Here is an 18,255-nt window from a genome sequence, read left to right on the forward strand (position 1 = left end):
ATTACTTCCTCCTTAACTTTAATCTTCTCTCCTCCAAAGGAAAAAAAAAAATTAGTGCATGTTGAATTCTGATTCTCTAATTCAACTAGTTAAATGAATTTTAGCTGGTGGTTTTCCAGAAAGAAGAGACTTTCTGGGCCACGTAAATATGCCTTAGAGGGCTGAGATTCCACGTCTGCCCCGTAACACCCAACCCCATTCCTGCTTTAGCAAGCACAGTTCCATGACACTGGGGCTTCAGGAAACCAAGGTAACATTAACTTCAGAACCCATAATAGTACCTAAAGGCCATTTAATCTGGAACCAAGGTTGTGGATGAAATGAGGGATCCCAACCCTTCAAACACTTGAGCAATCCCAAATCGAGGACACCTTCGCTCCCAAGATGTCCTGACGATGTACCGAGCGTGGTGAAGGAGACATTGTGACCGGGGACCTGCTGTGAGCAGAGTGAGCCAATCAACATTCTATCTATACTTTCTTCAAATGATTTTTTAAAAATTCAACCAAGGAAGGTAACATAAGGCAGTACAAAGCCAATATTTATTGCCTCTGTGGCCGACTGCATGCTACCTGCTCTAGGAGCAAACAATTTTGTTGAGACACAAGATAAGAAAAAATGCAACAGAAACCATAATCCAAAGGTAAAGCTGTGGGGTACAGAGAACAAGAGCATGAAATGGCAGAATCAGAGCAGGCTTCAGGGACCTCAAAGAACTGGTAGGGCTGGGACAGGTGAGAGCATGGCCCCTGCATTAGGGCCCTGCAAAAAAGGGGACAATGACGCCACAAGAATAAACTTGGAAGCCGGAACCAGGCTTCCAAAGAGACCAGATGGCCTAATCTAGCTTAAGACAATCAGGTACATACACTGATAGGAAATTTTGTTTTAAAAAACAAACAAACAAAAAACTGAAAATTAAACTTGTGTTTTGAAATAGACTCCTCATTACATCTCAGGAGGCTGATTATAGGCCAAAATAAAATGACTTAATCATGTCTAAAGCATTCTAATAAAAAAATTATAGTAAGCTTTGTTTCCTAAGATACTGCTTGAGACAAAATGGCAAGTTTATCAACATTAGTCTGTACTTCAGTGAACAAGATAGGTTTAATTTTAATTAATAGCCATTAATCTTTTTTTTTTTTTTTTTTTTTTTTTTTTTGCTGTACGCGGGCCTCTCACTGTTGTGGCCTCTCCCGTTGCGGAGCACAGGCTCCGGACGCACAGGCTCAGCGGCCATGGCTCACGGGTCCAGCAGCTCCGCGGCATGTGGGATCTTCCCGGACTGGGGCACGAACCCGCGTCCCCTGCATCGGCAGGCGGACTCTCAACCACTGCGCCACTAGGGAAGCCCAATAGCCATTAATTTTTATGTTAAGAAAAAAAATCTTTGTTTATTAATGAACCTATTAATATAATAGCTTCAGAATTAACTACTATGTTAATAGTTCATTAATAAAGCAATAGTAACTCCTTAAAATTAAGATTCTGAGTCATACTCCCTACTAAAGCTCAGGATGTAGCTTTTTACATATTCTTTATTAAATGTAACCCTTTCCTGGCCTTGGCAAGTTAATCACATTAGCCTCATTTAGGCTGCTAAGTTACAGGTATATCTGAAATGGTGCTTAAACCATGACACTAGAAATTCTAATGCATACACTAATAATTATCATCAAAGCATCTTCTGTTTTTTTTCTTTATTGAATTATAGTTGGTTTGCAATGTTGTGTTAGTTTCTGTTGTACAGCAGTGATTCAGTTATACATATGCATATATATGTATTCTTTTCCATTATAGTTTATTGCAGGATATTGAATATAGTTCCCAGTTCTATACAGTAGGACCTTGTTGTTTATCTATTTTATATATAGCATTGGGTTGGCCAAAAAGTTCCTTTAGTTTTTAAGTAAAAATAAAAGACATTTTTCATTTTCACCAAGAACTTTATTGAACAACGTATTCACTGTTTTGTTCCACTACCTTCCGCCATTTTTCAGGCAACTTCATAATCCCATCTTCCCAAAACTTTCTATTTTTTTTGACCAAAGAACTTTTCCAGGTGCCTTTTATAGTCTTCCAGGGAACTGAGATTTTTTCCATTAAGAGGGTTTTGTAAAGACCGAAATAAATGGAAATCTGAAGGTGCAATGTCTGGTGAATACGGAGGATGAATCAGAACTTCCCAGCCAAACTGTAACAGTTTTTGCCTGGTCATCAAAGAAACATGCGGTTTTGCATTATCCTGATGGAAGATTCTGCATTTTCTCTTGACTAATTCCAGATGCTTTTCATCAGGTGCTGCTTTCAGTTGGTCTACTTGGGAGCAGTTCTTGTTGGAATTAATCCTTTGGTTCTCTGGAAGGACCTCATAATAGAGGACTCCCTTCCAATCCCACCATATATACAACATCCCCTTCTTTGGATGAAGACCGGCCTTTGGTGTGGTTGGTGGTGGCTCATTTCGCTTGCCCCACGATCTCTTCCATTCCACATTATTGTACAGTATCCACTTTTCACTGCCTGTCACAATTTGTTTGAAAAACAGAACAGTTTCCTTACGTTTCAGTAGAGAATCCCATGAGGCAATATGGTCAAGAAGGTTTTTTGCACTTAATTTATGTGGAACCCAAACATCAAAGCGATTCACATAGCCAAGCTGGTGCAAGTGATTTTCAATGCTTGATTTGGGTATTTTGAGTATGTCAGCTATTTCCTACGTGGTATACGTTGATTGTTTTCAATTAATGTCTTGATTTGAACGCTATCAACTTCAACTGGTCTACCCAACAGTGGAACACCGTCCAGCCAGAAATCTCCAGCACGAAACTTCGCAAACCACTTTTGACACGTTCGATCAGTCACAGTACCTGCTCCATACACTGCACAAATTTTTTGCGTTTAAGTTGCATCTTTACCTTTCTTGAAATAATAAAGCATAATATGCTGACAATGTTGCTTTTTCTTCCATCTTCAATATTAAAATGGCTACGCAAAAATTCACCAATTTTGATTTTTTTTTTTTTAATGCACGCTGATATGACAGCTGTCACAATACAATCTAACATTGTTTTGAATGAAGTTAAAGACAACTAAGTGCTACTCGAGCCAGCTTACGAGAAAACCAGACGAACTTTTTGGTCAACCCAATAGTTTGTATCTGCTAATCCCCAAACCCTAATTTATCCCTCCTCCACCACCCCCGCTTTCCCCTTTGGTAACCACAAGTTTGTTTTCTATGCCTGAGTCTGCTTCTGTTCTGTAAGTAAGTTTATTTGTATCCTACTTTAGATTTCACATATAAGTGATATCATGCAATATTTGTTTTTGTCTGGCTTACTTCACTTAGTATGATAATCTCTAGGTCCATGCATGTTGCTGCAAATGGCATTATTTCATTCTTTTTTTTTTTTTTGGCTGACTAGTATTCCACTGTGTATATATACCACATCGTCTTTATCCATTCATCTGTCGATGGACATTTAGGTTGATTCCATGTTTTGGCTACTGTATATAGTGCTACTGTGAACACTGGGGTCCATGTATCTTTTCGAATTACAGTTTTCTCCAGATATATGTCCAGCAGTGGGATTGCTGGATCATATGGCAACTCTGTTTTTAGTTTAAGGAACCTCCATACTGTTTTCCATAGTGGCTGCACCAATTTACATTCCCACCAACCGTGTAGGAGGGTTCCCTCTTCTACACACCCTCTCCAGCATTTGTTATTTACAGACTTTTTAATGATGGCCATTCTGACCAGTGTGAGGTGATACCTCTTTGTAGTTTTGATTTGCATTTCTCTAACAATTAGTGATGTTGAACATCTTTTCATGTGCCTATTGGCCATCTGTATGTCTTCTTTGGAGAAATGTCTGTTTAGGTCTTCTGCCCATTTCTTGATTGGGATTTTGTTTGTTTTTTTGTTGTTGTTATTGAGTTGTATGAGCTGTGTGTATATTTTGGAAATTAAGCCCTTGTAGGTTGCATCATTTACAAATATTTTCTCCCCTTCCAGAGGTTGTCTTTTTGTTTTGTTTATAGTTTCCTTTGCTGTGCAAAAGTCTGCTTAGGCCCCATTTGTTTATTTCAAGCATCTTCTATTTTGTCTAACACACAGAGCATGAATATGGTAGCGCATTTTTTATAATTTTAGTATAAATATGGGTTCTTCTTACCATCTCATATAAACATGCATTATTCTATAGTGTCTTCTTTCCCTCGGCCCTGCCACTAGCTATTAAGAAAAAAGTACGGCATATTCCAGATGTCCCTCTTTCATACAATCTTCTTTCAATCCCGTGCTAGACAATGGAAGGGCACATAAGCAAAGTATTTGTTTTCTAGAAGCTTACAACCTACATTATTTCAGTCAACGTAAAACTTCCAATGATCAAGCAGTCTATACAGACTTGACTGAGGTAGTACAAGAAGAACAGGGATCTCACTAAATGTGAAGAACAACCCTGGGCTTGTAAACAGGGGTAGTTACGATGAAGAGAAATTACTTTCATTTCATCATATAGTTTCTGACTTGTTAAAGTGCTTAAAAAAAAAAGTTGGGCAAAAAGCACTAACAAAAGTAAGAATTCCAGTCAAGGGGAAAACAAAAAACAAAAAAAAGAGATACAGAGCTGAAACATTATCTTTTTACTACTGTATTTTATAAGAATAAATATGTCCACTAATTACAAACATTAATAAATCTGAAGTATAAATTACTATTCACCAAAAAATGGATTTCCAGTTAGAGAACTAAGTAGCTTCTTGAAACCGCAAACTGCCTGCATATATGAAGGCTGTTTGATAGTCCCATATGTAATTATCTTAAATTATTCTGTGTTATTTGTGAAAGAAGTCTATTTATATGTACACGTGTGAGGGGATACTTTTGGAAACCTGCTCCTTAGCCAATCAAAGCCTACCTTATGACTAAAAATATTTTTATGAAATGAAATATTCTGAAATAATCAGAAACAAAAATCAAAAAATGCGTACCGAGTATTTTGTTTATTGTTCTTCCATAACACAAACTGTAGCATATTTAATTATCAAATGCAGTTTTGATCTGTGTCTAAGGAAATTATGCCTATGTTCCTCCAAAGTCTGAGGAGCGATAATAACGCACAAAATAATAAGCAACTCAGGAAACGGTGGCAATAACATTCTTTAAAAAATACGGTTCATAAAGAAATATATTACTGTAGCAGAAGAATTCAGACATCAGCAAGAGTTCAGTCTAAAAATCCTGAGACAATAAAAATGTGCCTTTAGTCTTCATAAACAACCACGGAAAAGACAATTCATTTCCTTTTGGGGTGAATGAAATTGGGACAATGTCCAGAGGCAGACAAATCACCTGTACTCAATTCAACAACTATTTCCTGATACACACTATGAGCTAAGCACTGGATATTCAAAAGTGGGGAAAAAAAGGTGCTAAACATTAAGATTTGTCTAGCCTAAAAACAAGGAGAAAAATTAGCTTGAGTCCTAGTGAGTTCTGTTCAGAAATCTGAACAAAGTACTGTTTTTTCAGAAATGAAAACCAAGTATTCTTCATCTAGATTTTTTTCTAGCCCTGTGACTCAACGGAACACTCACCTTCTCCAGAGAGCACAGATCCTTGGAAAACATCATTGTGCCAGGTCCTCAAGGCTGCCACCTGTTATGGACTGAATTATGTGTCCTCCTCCCTGCCCCGCACCAATTCATATATTTATGTCCTAACCCGCAGTACCTCAGCATGTGACTATTTGGAGATAGGGCCCTTAATGAAGTAATTATGGTAAAATGAGGTCATATGGGTGGGTCCTAATCAGACATGACTGATATCCATATAAGAAAAGGAAATTAGGACACAGACAGGCAGAGGGAAGACCATGTGAGGACAGCAAAGGAAGAAGGCCATCAACAAGCCAATGAGAGAGGCCTTAAAAGAAACCAAACTGATAGCCTGAGGAACTGTGAGGAAATAATTTCTGTTGTTTAAGCCGCCCAGTCTATGACACTTTGTTATGGTGGCCTTAGCAAATTAACACGCCACCTCTCAGAGCCTCCTATCTTAAGTTCTACCATTCTTGTCCGCTTAAAACAAAAACAAAAAACAAAGCAAACAACGCCCCCCCCCCCCCCCGCACCGCAAAAACCGCAAAAAACCTCTCTTCAAAAAGTAATGCATTTATCCTCCTGGACTAAACCCAGCCACCTTCCTCTAGCTAAGGAAGAAAGCTTGATGGCAAACAGCAGCTAGTTTGAATCTTTGTCACGTCCTTTTATTCTACTCAATAAGTATTTACTGAGGAACTTCTATGTGCCTAGTGTCCTCTGCTATCCTGTGGCTGACACACATGGATGAGAGGCTAGAAAACGAGGCACAAAAGATTAAACCGAGAGAATGTATGCCTTCCTTACACCAGTGTTTTTAGAAGTGTGACCAAGAGAACTGCTGAAACAAAATGAGATAGCCTGGGGGCAACAGCAAGAGGGAGAGCTAACGGGAGCAGCAGGGAGGGAGAGGAGAAAGCAAGTCACAGCCAGTGCCTGTGGCCTGCCAGCTGCTTGCCACCTGTCACCTCATGCGACTTCCCTAACTACTGGAGAACTAGATATTAGCATCCCGTTGTACATGAGAAAACCAAGGCACAGCACGATTAAAATGTACAACTAGTTCAACTGCAGAACCAGATTTTCATTCTGGTCTATACTCCCAAGTTTTCATTATGTAAAGAATCATACAGGAGTTAGGTATCCTGCGAAATAAATATGTAAATAATGAACTGTTAGAAATAGGTTATTAAGAGATGTGACAGGATTCAAGATACAGACAATATTTATTGAATACCTGCTGCTCTGCTTTAATATCTTCTACCTGAAATAAGGCAGCTGCATGTTAAGGTCCTGGAACAGTAACTGATACATAATAGATGAACCTTACCTAGCAATTACTACTATTACCACCTCACTAAATCTTCCCAACGACCCTGGGAGGCCAATACAGTTACCCCCATTCGAGACAGAAAAGGAATGAAGCTCAGCTAACACACACAAGGTCAGAGAGCTATGGGGGGAAGTGGCGGGGGAGGGAGGCGGGGTGCAATTTTGAGTCCGAGAACTAAAGTGCACATCTTAAAAACACTTATGTTTTGATGATCCTTTCTCGTGTTAACAGAGAAGGTAGTTCTTCTCCTTATTGAACTGAAATGCTCCACAGGAATTTTAACGAAACTCCTCAGTTCCTAAAACTCTCTCCTTCTACTTCTTCTGGGCTGCAAACAACAAGAATCAAAAGAGCTTCAAGGGTAGGAGGCAAAAGAAAAATTTTAACAGGCTGCCCCAATGGCCAGTGATGATCCCAGATGTGGGCAGAACAGACTGCCTGTGAACACACGTGAGCCCGCGTGCATGCAGGTAGCGTGCAAATCCGGATTGCTTGAGTGAGCTGCTGCACACAGAAAACTGGGACCTAATGTGTTTGTGAAAGTTGGGCTCAGACTCACTTCCTAACTGTGGCCAACATACTTAAAAGAGGGCTCCCAGGCCATTCTGGTAAGGGAAGAAGTCTCAGCCAAAACTGAACAGTGAACAAGGAGAAGGAAAGTCTGGGCAACATGAAACAGCTGCATGGACAGAGGGACGGGCAGGCAAACAGTCCAGGCTTCTGCCAGCCAGACTGGTGCCCACCTCTCCACCAGCATCTCTGTCCTGTAACGCAGATTATGGATCTGTGCCTCCCACCAACCCCAAGTCCCTCAAGACACCCGGGTACACAGGGGGCTCTCAATATATGTTAGCTAACCAACAAATGAATGGAAAAGCAAGCAAAAAAAAAATTTTTTCTCTTTTAGATTTGATGTCTAGAAAAAGTTATTAACACATTCTTTATCAAATTCAACCCACCCCATAACTCAGGTATATATCTTAGTTTAGACATCATACTCTAAAGTTTCAGAAAATCTAAACTCAATTCCAGATCTGTTATCCCTGACACTCTTATTTTAAATAAGTATGATTTTACTATAAGAAAGACACAGAAAATTTACACATTTCCTATATAAGTTCTACTTCAAATCCAAATGCAGTTGAATGCTTTTACTTTATTCTCACCAACCAGGAATAAAGAAGCATAATTTCTCACCTTTCCTTTCTGCACTGACTCCTCACTCTGCATTTTCTAATATAGTAAACAGTACGAAAGAGGAAAAGCACGTTTGTTCTTCACGGAGGGGAGAGACTTAAAACGCACGGACTGTACTTTCCCCAGCCCAACCCCCTTCTTGCTCGTATGGATGGATGACACTCCTCCCACCATCACCAAGCACCTTAGAAGAAAGAGAAAATGAGGATAAAGGAATATTCAAAGGGCAACCAAAGAATTACAGGAGCCAAGTAGTGATTCTATTTTACAGACGAAGTTAAGTTACCTGACTTAAAAACGTGGCAGAATTCAATGTATTTCTCAAATCTCCCGACTTACTTTTCTGTCCGTTGAAACTTAATAATCATAACTGTGGCTGAAAACATCAAATGTTACTTCTCAATCTCCTTTCTCTTCACATCTGTTACAGCCCAACACTGATGAAACACTATCTGCTCTTTCCAGTGTAACATTATCATGAATGGTCTGAGACAATAAACCCTCTAGGTTTAGGACCAGCTCCTCTTGCCGCATAGCATGGTTATTTTTGTAGCAGAATGGAAAAATAAATTATTGGTGACATTTCTGGGTTTCTAAAAGCCTTTATATAATATCAAAGGATTATCCTGCAGAGTAGTTGCAGATTGATAATCAACATCCTCTCTGAATCAAGAAAAGAAAAAGTTCCTTGAAAATTCCAGCTACTTTTCTGAAACAGTTCTTGCCAATGATTAAGTAAACAACTAATTTCATATGCTTCACAGGTAACCAAACTTAAGGATTTAAGTAATAAGGTGATTCATGAATGAATAAAAATTCACCAAACATTTTACCCACACACTCATTTATACCTAGAAACCTTAAATTTTCCATTGGTGCATAATTTTTAATGCACATGCCAACTTCAGGCAATGGCTAAGGTATAGAGTGACAAGGGAATGGTTAGATTCAGATAACAAATCTGAGGTTGCTAAATGGGGAATCCCAAGTTGAAGGTACTGATATGGCCCTTGTCTTCAGTATTTTAGAGCATGAATCTTACAGACAAACTTGTACAGAGGTGACCATACGACCCAGCAATCCCACTACTGGGCATATACCCTGAGAAAACCATAATTCAAAAAGAGTCATGTACCACAATGTTCATGGCAGCTCTATTTACAATAGCCAGGAGATGGAAACAACCTAAGTGTCCATCATCGGATGAATGGATAAAGAAGATGTGGCACATATATACAATGGAATATTACTCAGCCATAAAAAGAAACGAAATTGAGTTACTAGTAGTGAGGTGGATGGACCTAGAGTCTGTCATACAGAGTGAAGTAAGTCAAAAAATGGTCATGAAGAACCTAGGGGCAAGACAGGAATAAAGACACAGACCTGCTAGAGAATGGACTTGAGGATATGGGGAGGTGGAAGGGTAAGCTGGGACAAAGTGAGAGAGTGGCATTGACATATACACACCACCAAACGTAAAATAGATAGCTAGTGGGAAGCAGCCGCATAGCACAGGGAGATCAGCTCGGTGCTTTGTGACCACCTAGAGGGGTGGGATAGGGACGGTGGGAGGGAGGGAGATGCAAGAGGGAGGAGATATGGGGGTATATGTATATGTATAACTGATTCACTTTGTTATAAAGTAGAAACTAACACACCATTGTAAAGCAATTATACTCCAATAAAGATGTTAAAAAATAAATAAATGAAAAGAGGTGACCAGTATAAGGAGATACCCTCATAAATGGCAAGCCTCACTCTGGTGGCTTTATATGTACTAACACTTTTATACACAGAAAAACCACTCACACTTACATAAATCTTTAATCTGGAAAAAGGAGCACAACTAGGGCATATATAAATGACATCAACTTTTAGTACTTTACTAACCAGACAGGGCTCTTTCCAGGTGACTGTCGAGTGATTTATAACTAAAACCACTGAAGGCTGGAGAGGAGTATGGAAACAAGTACATCTTCTGTGGTATCTCTTTTAATCCAACGTCTTCAGTAAAGTATGTAATGCTATATAGCTGAGGGGACATTAAGAAGGAAGCCCAGCAAGGTTTGAGACACATCTTATGAACCACAGAACTGGTGTTGGGTCCTCAGCTGGTGCCAGCTCCATTACCACATCTTGGCTACCCTAGCTTGAGGGGCAGAGAGGCCCTATTTAGAGAGAGCTAAGCAACTTAATAACGTATAAAGTGCTCGGCACATAACTCGCATAATACTCAGAAGATCCTCTAACAAAGGCAACATCACAGTCCTAAATTCTGGATTAAGAATCTTCAGGAGCAATTAAGTAATTAACCTAAGGCCAGCTAAATGGGTGACAAGATTCATACCCAAGTACTCTCACTAGAAATGCTGTGCCTTTTGTCACATTTTATTGTATATTACCAACCTAAATACCAAAAAGAACCACATCTGAAGATCAAAAATCAAATCTAATACTCCCCAGGATATGTACGGAGCATGAGAACATTGGACAAGTGAAAAGAGTTACATCCATAGAGTTTCAATTAATAAAATGGACCCAACAATTATTTCAGACTAGATGGAAATGCTGTTTTAAGGAACAGAATATTTGTTGGAAGATAAACAGTAAGTAGCAATCTGATGGTTTAATTTGTGCCAAACTGAGCTGCCTTTAAGATATTAATAACAAACAACAAGGTCCTACTGTATAGCACAGGGAACTATATTCAATGTCCTGAAATAAATCATAATGGAAAAGAATGTTTTTAAAATGTATATATATATATATATATATATATAACTGAATCACTGTGCTGTACAGCAGAGGTTAACACAACATTGTAAATCAACTGTTCTTCAATTTTTAAAAAAGATATTAATAAAGCTATTAACAGCAGGAATCAACGGGAATAACTGTTGCTGTTCCTCCAGCACCTCTCCATTGACCAGCACAGAAGACACAGCCAATAACATCTTTTCAGTCCAGCTTCTCAGACACATATACATCCATGGAAACACAGGCAGGCTGTTCTAGATTGTGTCTATGAATTTTATATTTTACACTTAAAAATGCTCATCAGTTTGGCAGTGGGTTCCATGGCACGAGAAAGGATTAAGAATCTGTGCTGTTGATAATCAGATATTTATTACAAAGGAAAACAACTGTTAGTCCAAGTTTGTAAACCTGATGAGTTTCAAAGAGTGTGTAGGAATATAACCACTTCACTTTGGTTCAGTTTTGTGCTCAAAGGTTGGGCAAATGTGATTTTCTAAGAAAAGTTGTTACATATGACAAAAGTGGGTTACTAATTTAGAAAGACAGACTACAATAATTGTGTGATAAAATCATATAATGTAATGTGCATAATTTAATCCTTATCAATGATTCAGAAGTCATTTCTAGATGTGACATCTTCTCAATATTATTACTATGAAAATCAACTATCAAATCAACTATCATTTTTCTGTAGAAGTGAAGAATAGCATTCTACTCAATAGAATGCTAAATCCCAAAAAAGTGTGCCCCACTGTTTTGGTAATGATTGCTTATGGAAACTTACTTATATTCTCTCTTGGTCTCCTTCTTAAGGAGCAGTATGAACAGTACAGGAGAATCCTCTAATTTTAGATTAGAAAAGAACCTCAGAGATCCTCAAACACTTTCCTTTGCCCTCCTCCCTCCACAAGATAAAAATGACTCCAAAAGTCAGCCAAATTTTAATAAATGCCTAGTGTGTGCTTGACACCTTTCAAGGAACTAGAGATACAGTGTTGAACAGGACACATATTTCATCCTGCTAATCCTGTGTTCTATTAGGTCACAATGCCAGGATCGTAGAAACAAAGGAAAGAAATCCAAGAGAAAATGCAGAACAGGGAGACAGAGGACTCAGAAAGAGAAAACTTGCACAATGCTTTGAGGGGAGGGTACATCTCTTTAATTTACCATCGCCAACCTTGTCTGTAATCGCTCCTCAGACAAAATAAGCCATAAAATGAAAATAAAGTTACTGTAAATCTGATGATAGAAATTAAAACAGAATGGGTACGTAAGTCCTCTGCTCTTTTCCACAGAAGCTCCCAACACCCATGCACACACTGTGTGCACACACACTGTTCACTGTGAAACATCTTCCTAACTTCCTATGGAAAAGTCAATTTTTCCAGAGGATTTAAAGTTTTGAAAGAGATTCCAATTTTCTTCTTATTGGCCGCCAAATGGGTCTGATTCTTGGTCTACCCAGGCACAGGGCAATGCCCCATGTTCCTTCCTGCTCATCATTTCTACAACGTTGAAGGCTGAAGCACAGCATTAGTTTATCACCAGGTTGTAATTACCAAAGGGAAGCAGTTGAAGCTAATGCTCATAGCTCAGCCGACCTGGCTGAACAAAATGTAGGAAAGCATTCCACGGCTTCCACCTAACAGGCCCCATTGTTTCTCCACAGGGCTCTGATTTCTGGCCAACTCTTAAAACAAGCCTCACTGGAGAATGATCAACCAAACCAAAATTTAAACATGTTTTTAAATAGATTTCTTGTCTCTCCCCGGTCAAGAGAAATGGAATATATATAATTTCAACAGGTATTTACCCATTAACTAATCCCCAAAACAATGGAATGGGTTAAAGTGTGTACTTCTGCTATAACAACAGAAACACTTATTTTGACTACTCTGAAGTTTTTAGGTTACATCAATTAACCTGGAAAAAGAAGAGTGGTTTCTCCAATGATGGAACATTAACTTGGATGTTTCACTTTGTCTCTTCATATGCTTTTTAAATCTGGGGGTCTACATGAAACCTTTCCCTGTAACTTTTGAAAATGTTTCATAAATTACTATGGAAGCATGGAACATAAAACTCAAGGCATCTGCTTAAGAAATTTTTATATATAAATTCTTCAAAAGTTAATGATGAGGTTAAAAAAATTTAAGAAAAACCAGGGAAGTATACAATGAAAGGAAAAATTTGCTTCATATGGCATGATCTCAATGTGTATTGAGGAGGCAAATTCTGCCAAACTTTCACTGAAATTGTTCTAACAGGCCTCTTCATTCTAATAGCTACCACGTAGTGAATGCCCACTGTGGAGTACACACCTTACACAGCATTTCTCTTAATTCTTCCCTCTGCCACATCAGGTAGGCATTCACCTATGTGGCAAGAGTTTGTAAAAGCTATACGGAAGTAGCCATGGTGGAATATGAAGGCAAAAGTCTTTTCAAGTAACGTCCATGTTCTTCCTAGCTCGCCCTCTTTTCCCATAGCTTCAACCCTAATGACACTAATAAATGCTTTTACATAATGGAAATAATGGTGATAAGTGGATAAGGCTAAATTAAATTCCCTCTCACCTAAATCCACTTTCTCACAGGTGGGGGGAAAAAAAAACCCACAAAAACTTAGCCTGTATTTTCTCTCAAGTTGAAAATGTCAGATCGCATTTTCCTCAAACCTCCCCCAGCCTCCCACCAAAAAGTAAAGCACAAAACACACACTCACACGAAACAAAGAAAAGCTTACTATCTCAGAGAAGGTTCCACTGTTCTCCTGCCCTAGTCCACACTATCTCTAAAGCCTACAGGGTCCGTCCTTCCCAAACTAAGAAAACACAGGCTGTGCTGTTGACAGTGCGTCACAGCAGAGCTGTCTCAACTCCACGTTTGTCTTTCTATAAGATCATCTGCTCATTACTGACATTGGTATTTTGTCAACTTGATCAAGTTTATCAATTTATCTTTCAAGCACTTATAGCTACTGAAGTATGGAATGAATGCTACAACCAAGAAATTCCCCATTGACTCGGTTTAGAGTGACTGTAATGCCTTTAATCATTTACTTGCCTCTCTCTTCAATTTTCTTACAATAATGTACCATCTCATATATGAGTAGCTAGGGTTTTAGTATTAGAGATGCACAAGTAGACACACCACACATCCACACTCACACTGTCAAAAAGCAATGTGACATGAAGTAAATACAGTGAATCCTTGAACAAGGTGGGCGTCAGGGGCACCGACCCGCCTCACAGTCAAAAGTCCACAAATAACTTCTAATCAGCTCTCCTTATCTGTAGCTCCTCATCCATGGACTCAACCAACCACGCATCGTGTAGTACTGAGTATTTAGTACTGAAAAAAATCCACGTTTAAGTGGACCTGCGCAGTTTCAACTCATGTTCTTCAAGGGTCAACTGTATATCCATCAAAGTAGGCTCTGTCACTGACTTAGAGATCACATCATAGTGGGAAAAAGGTCAGTGAGTTCAGAAATGCCTGGGTAGCAATCCTGGTTCAACTCAGGGCCTTAGCTTCCTCGTATGTAAAGTTAGGATGGTGAAAACCAGACACGTAAATAAAGCATTTAGCAGAGTGCACAGCATACGCAGCAGTTATTACCACCATCAACACAGGCACCAGGACAGGCTGGGCCATTTTTCCCAGCTGTGCCACTGTTTGCTGATTAATAGTTAGGACTAGTCACTATCTTTCCCTCCCTCCTCTTTTGTAATAGCTTTATTGAGGTGTAATTTACATATCGCAAAATCCATTCTTTTAAAGTGTCTGATTCAGTTGGTTTTTAGTATATTCAGAGTTGAGTGACCATTACCACTATTTATTTCCAGAACACTGTCATCACCCCCAAAAGAATACCATACCCACTAGCAGCAACTCCCTAATACTCTCTCCCCCAGCCCCCGGCAACAACTAATACATTATCAGTGTCTATGCATTTGCCTATTCTGAACATTGTATATAAATGGAATGATACTGTATATGGCTTTTGTGTCTGGCTTCTTTCACTTAGCACAATATTTTCAAGGTTCATCCACTTTTTAGCATGTATAAGTACTTCATTCCTTCTTATGGCTGAATAATAGTCCATTTTATGGATATATCACAACATGTTTATCCATTCATAAGCTGATGGACATTTGGGTTGTTTCCACATTGGGGTTATTATGAATAGTGCTGCTATGAATATTCATGTACAAGCTTTTTTTGTGTATAAACATATGTTTTCTCTCCTCTTGGGTATTTACCTAGTAGTGGAATAGCAGAGTCACATGGTAAATAACTCTCTAACCATTCCAAAGCAGCTGTACCATTTTACGTTACCACAGGCAGTGTATGAGGCTTCCAACTGTTCCACATCCTTGCCAACACTTGTTCCTACTTGTCTCTTTGACTAAAGCCATCCTAGTGTGTGTGAAGTATATTGCGCTGTGGTTTTGAGTTCATTTCCCTGATGGTTAAGTGATGTTCACCATCTTTTCATGTACTATTTGGCCATTTGTACATTGTTTCTGGAGAATGTCTTTTCTGATCCTTGGCCCATATTTAAACTGGGTTGTTTGTCTTTTTATTCTTGAGCTGTTAAGATTTCCTTATATATTCTAGATACAAGTCCCTTCTAAAATATATGATTTGCATATATTTTCTCCCAATCTATGAGTTCTCTTTTCATTTTGTCGATGGTACCTTGGAAGCGCAAAAAGTTGTAATTTGGATGAAGTCAAATTTATCTGTTTTCTTCTTTTCCTGCTTGTGCTTTTGGTGTCACATCTAAGATTCCATTGCCTAATCCGAGGTTACAAAATTTTACTCCTAGAGTTATACAGTTTTAGTTCTTACATCTATGATCCATTTTGAGTTAATTTTTGTACATGGTGTGAGGTAGAGGTCCAACTTCATTCTGTTGCATCTGGATACCCAGTTGTCCCTGCACTATTTGTTGAAGAGACTATTCCTTCCTCTACTGAACTATCTTGGCACTTCTCTCTCTTAAATCCACATTCAGAGTATTTCATTCCTTGCAGGTATACATCACTCTGATCTTGCCAATTTTCCAGCTATCAGGCATATTACTGCTCTACTTGAACCTGCAAATCTTTGAACCAAACCTATGAATCTATCCCGTATTTACTTTATTTCAGGTTGGCCAATCACTTACATTTAAAAGCACTTACCAAGTACCTACTATGTACCAGGCAGTATTCTAAATTCTCAGATATAATCCCAATGAAGCACTAAGATTCTTGGGGATGGTTATAAAATGTATTGTGTTTCATGACAGAGATGGGGACAAAGTACCAAAGATACTGGAAAAAAACAAAAACAAAACAAAAACAACCATCTCTGTGTTAGAGGTTCTAAAGTGGTCACATTGAGGAGGGGTATTTGCATAGAAGAATTATTGAACTGTCAGACAAAGAAGGGCTCTAGAGTTCTCCAAGAAGAGAGAAATAATGGGCACGAAAGTATGAAGTTGAGAAAAGCCAGCGGACAGAGGTTTAAGGTGGGAGCAATGTGGGGCAATAGGAAAAGGTGACTCTCAAAAGGAGGACAGGGTTGAATATTAAGAATCCATATACTACAACAGAGACCTTTAACTGTACCACTACACAATGTACACCCAACTCTAGATCTGAACAAGGAAGCCACATGTATTTGAGGAAAAGGACTGTGGGGTTAAGGTGTAGACTGTATTGCATAGGGACAGACTAGTATTGGGCATTCTCACATATGTCTAGCCAGGAGGGGGATTTTTTTTTAAGTGATTATTTCTTCCCACAACTGCATAACAAAAATGTATTTTGCTCCTTCATAAGTCTCCTAAGACATTTTATACTTGGTTCCAACCTTCTTCATTCCTTTCAAGTGTGTATACGGTCAGCCTTAAAGAAGATGTTGCACCTCTTCAGGTTCTCAATTTTCTTCATTGTAATAATCACTTTTACTTAAGACACTTCACTGTCAAATATCATTCAAGTTTTAATGCTACCACTGAAGGTTATTTAACTCTGGGCCCATCTTCTGAGCAGACAGCTCAGTCTAAAAAGAGTTGAATACGTGCCTTACAGACTGCTTCTTGTTCTTTTTCAATTTGGAGTCCAACTTATTCCATTTTTACTATTCTTCAAATACCTCCTAGCACTTTCTGCCATAATTCTGAGTGCAGAAAGTGTTTCACTATGCTTCCATTATGAGCTTTATGAAAGTAAGTTTACAGTTCTGTTTTTCCTCTTTCTACTTAGATTTTCTATAGAAGTTTTTCAGAATCAGAAATACACCACGATCTAAAAGTTTCTATTTTTCCTAGGAATCCTAATAAATGTTTGGCAGTTAATACAATCACAGCAACACCACTAGCAATAAAAAGCACATTACAGCTTCTCTCCACTAGAATGTTCAATTTTTAACTGGTATTCCTAAATGGCCATTTAGCATAAAAGGAGGTGTTATTTCAGCCATCACAATGGTGAGAACTGTACTCTGGTTCAAGGGAATGAAACACTTCCTCAAATAAATGAGTGGGAGACATAATGGAATTCTACATTCCTTGTTCTTTTCTGTTTACTGACTGGTGACGTGAATGTGATCCACCATCGTGTGTCCTGGCTGGAAGGGCTTGCTCTGCACCCTTTTCTCCTTCAGTGATCCTTATTTACAAAGACTTGTGTAAAACAAGCCATTTACTTGCAACAGGGGGAAGATGGGCCAACATTCTGGCTCCTCCAAAAAAAAAAGATGTCAAATTGGCTCACATAAAAGAACGATGGAAAAAATGAAATTATAGTGGCTGCACTATGCCTTAGACAGTGAAGAAATGGATAAGTTTTTACATCAGAGAAGGATAAATCTTCTTTGATTCCTGCCTGCACTTCAGCAATTTTCCTATGTAGCTGCCAATTTTTTCACCCCAGCAAAATCACTGAAAATGAAAATTACAGATTTTTAAACCATTTTAAAAGCAGACAGAGGGAGAAAGAAAAAAATATCTGGAAGACTATAATCCAAAAAATGTTAACACAACGATTATCGTCTTCTGTGGGTAGTAAAATTACAAATATTTTCTTTTTTTCTACTCTTCTGCCTTCTCAGATTTTTTCCAACGAATATAAGATGCCATTATAATCAGAAAAAAAGTACAATAGTGGCAGAAAGAGAGAAAAACAGTTGGTTAGTTAGGTATTTGGGGAGGAAGTAGTGCAGGGAGAGTTCAAGTTGTTTTAGGAACTGAGGACAAAAAACAAAAGTATATACAGATGCCCATGTTTCAGGCACCCTGAAGACTTTAAACCTTATCCAGGAATAGGAGTACAACTTTATCCTTTAACTTTTTTTTTTCAA

At 38.6% G+C, this 18,255-nt stretch overlaps 1 protein-coding gene across 3 annotated transcripts in view; it reads right to left on the bottom strand.

Moving 5' to 3' along the window:
- Positions 1-18,255, bottom strand: part of FNDC3B (fibronectin type III domain containing 3B) — a 358,190-nt gene that overhangs the window by 150,075 nt on the left and 189,860 nt on the right. The window lies entirely within an intron of this gene.

Source organism: Leucopleurus acutus (genome assembly GCF_964270905.1).
Source record: "Leucopleurus acutus genome assembly, chromosome: 5".
In the NCBI taxonomy this organism is placed as follows: Eukaryota; Metazoa; Chordata; class Mammalia; order Artiodactyla; family Delphinidae; genus Leucopleurus; species Leucopleurus acutus.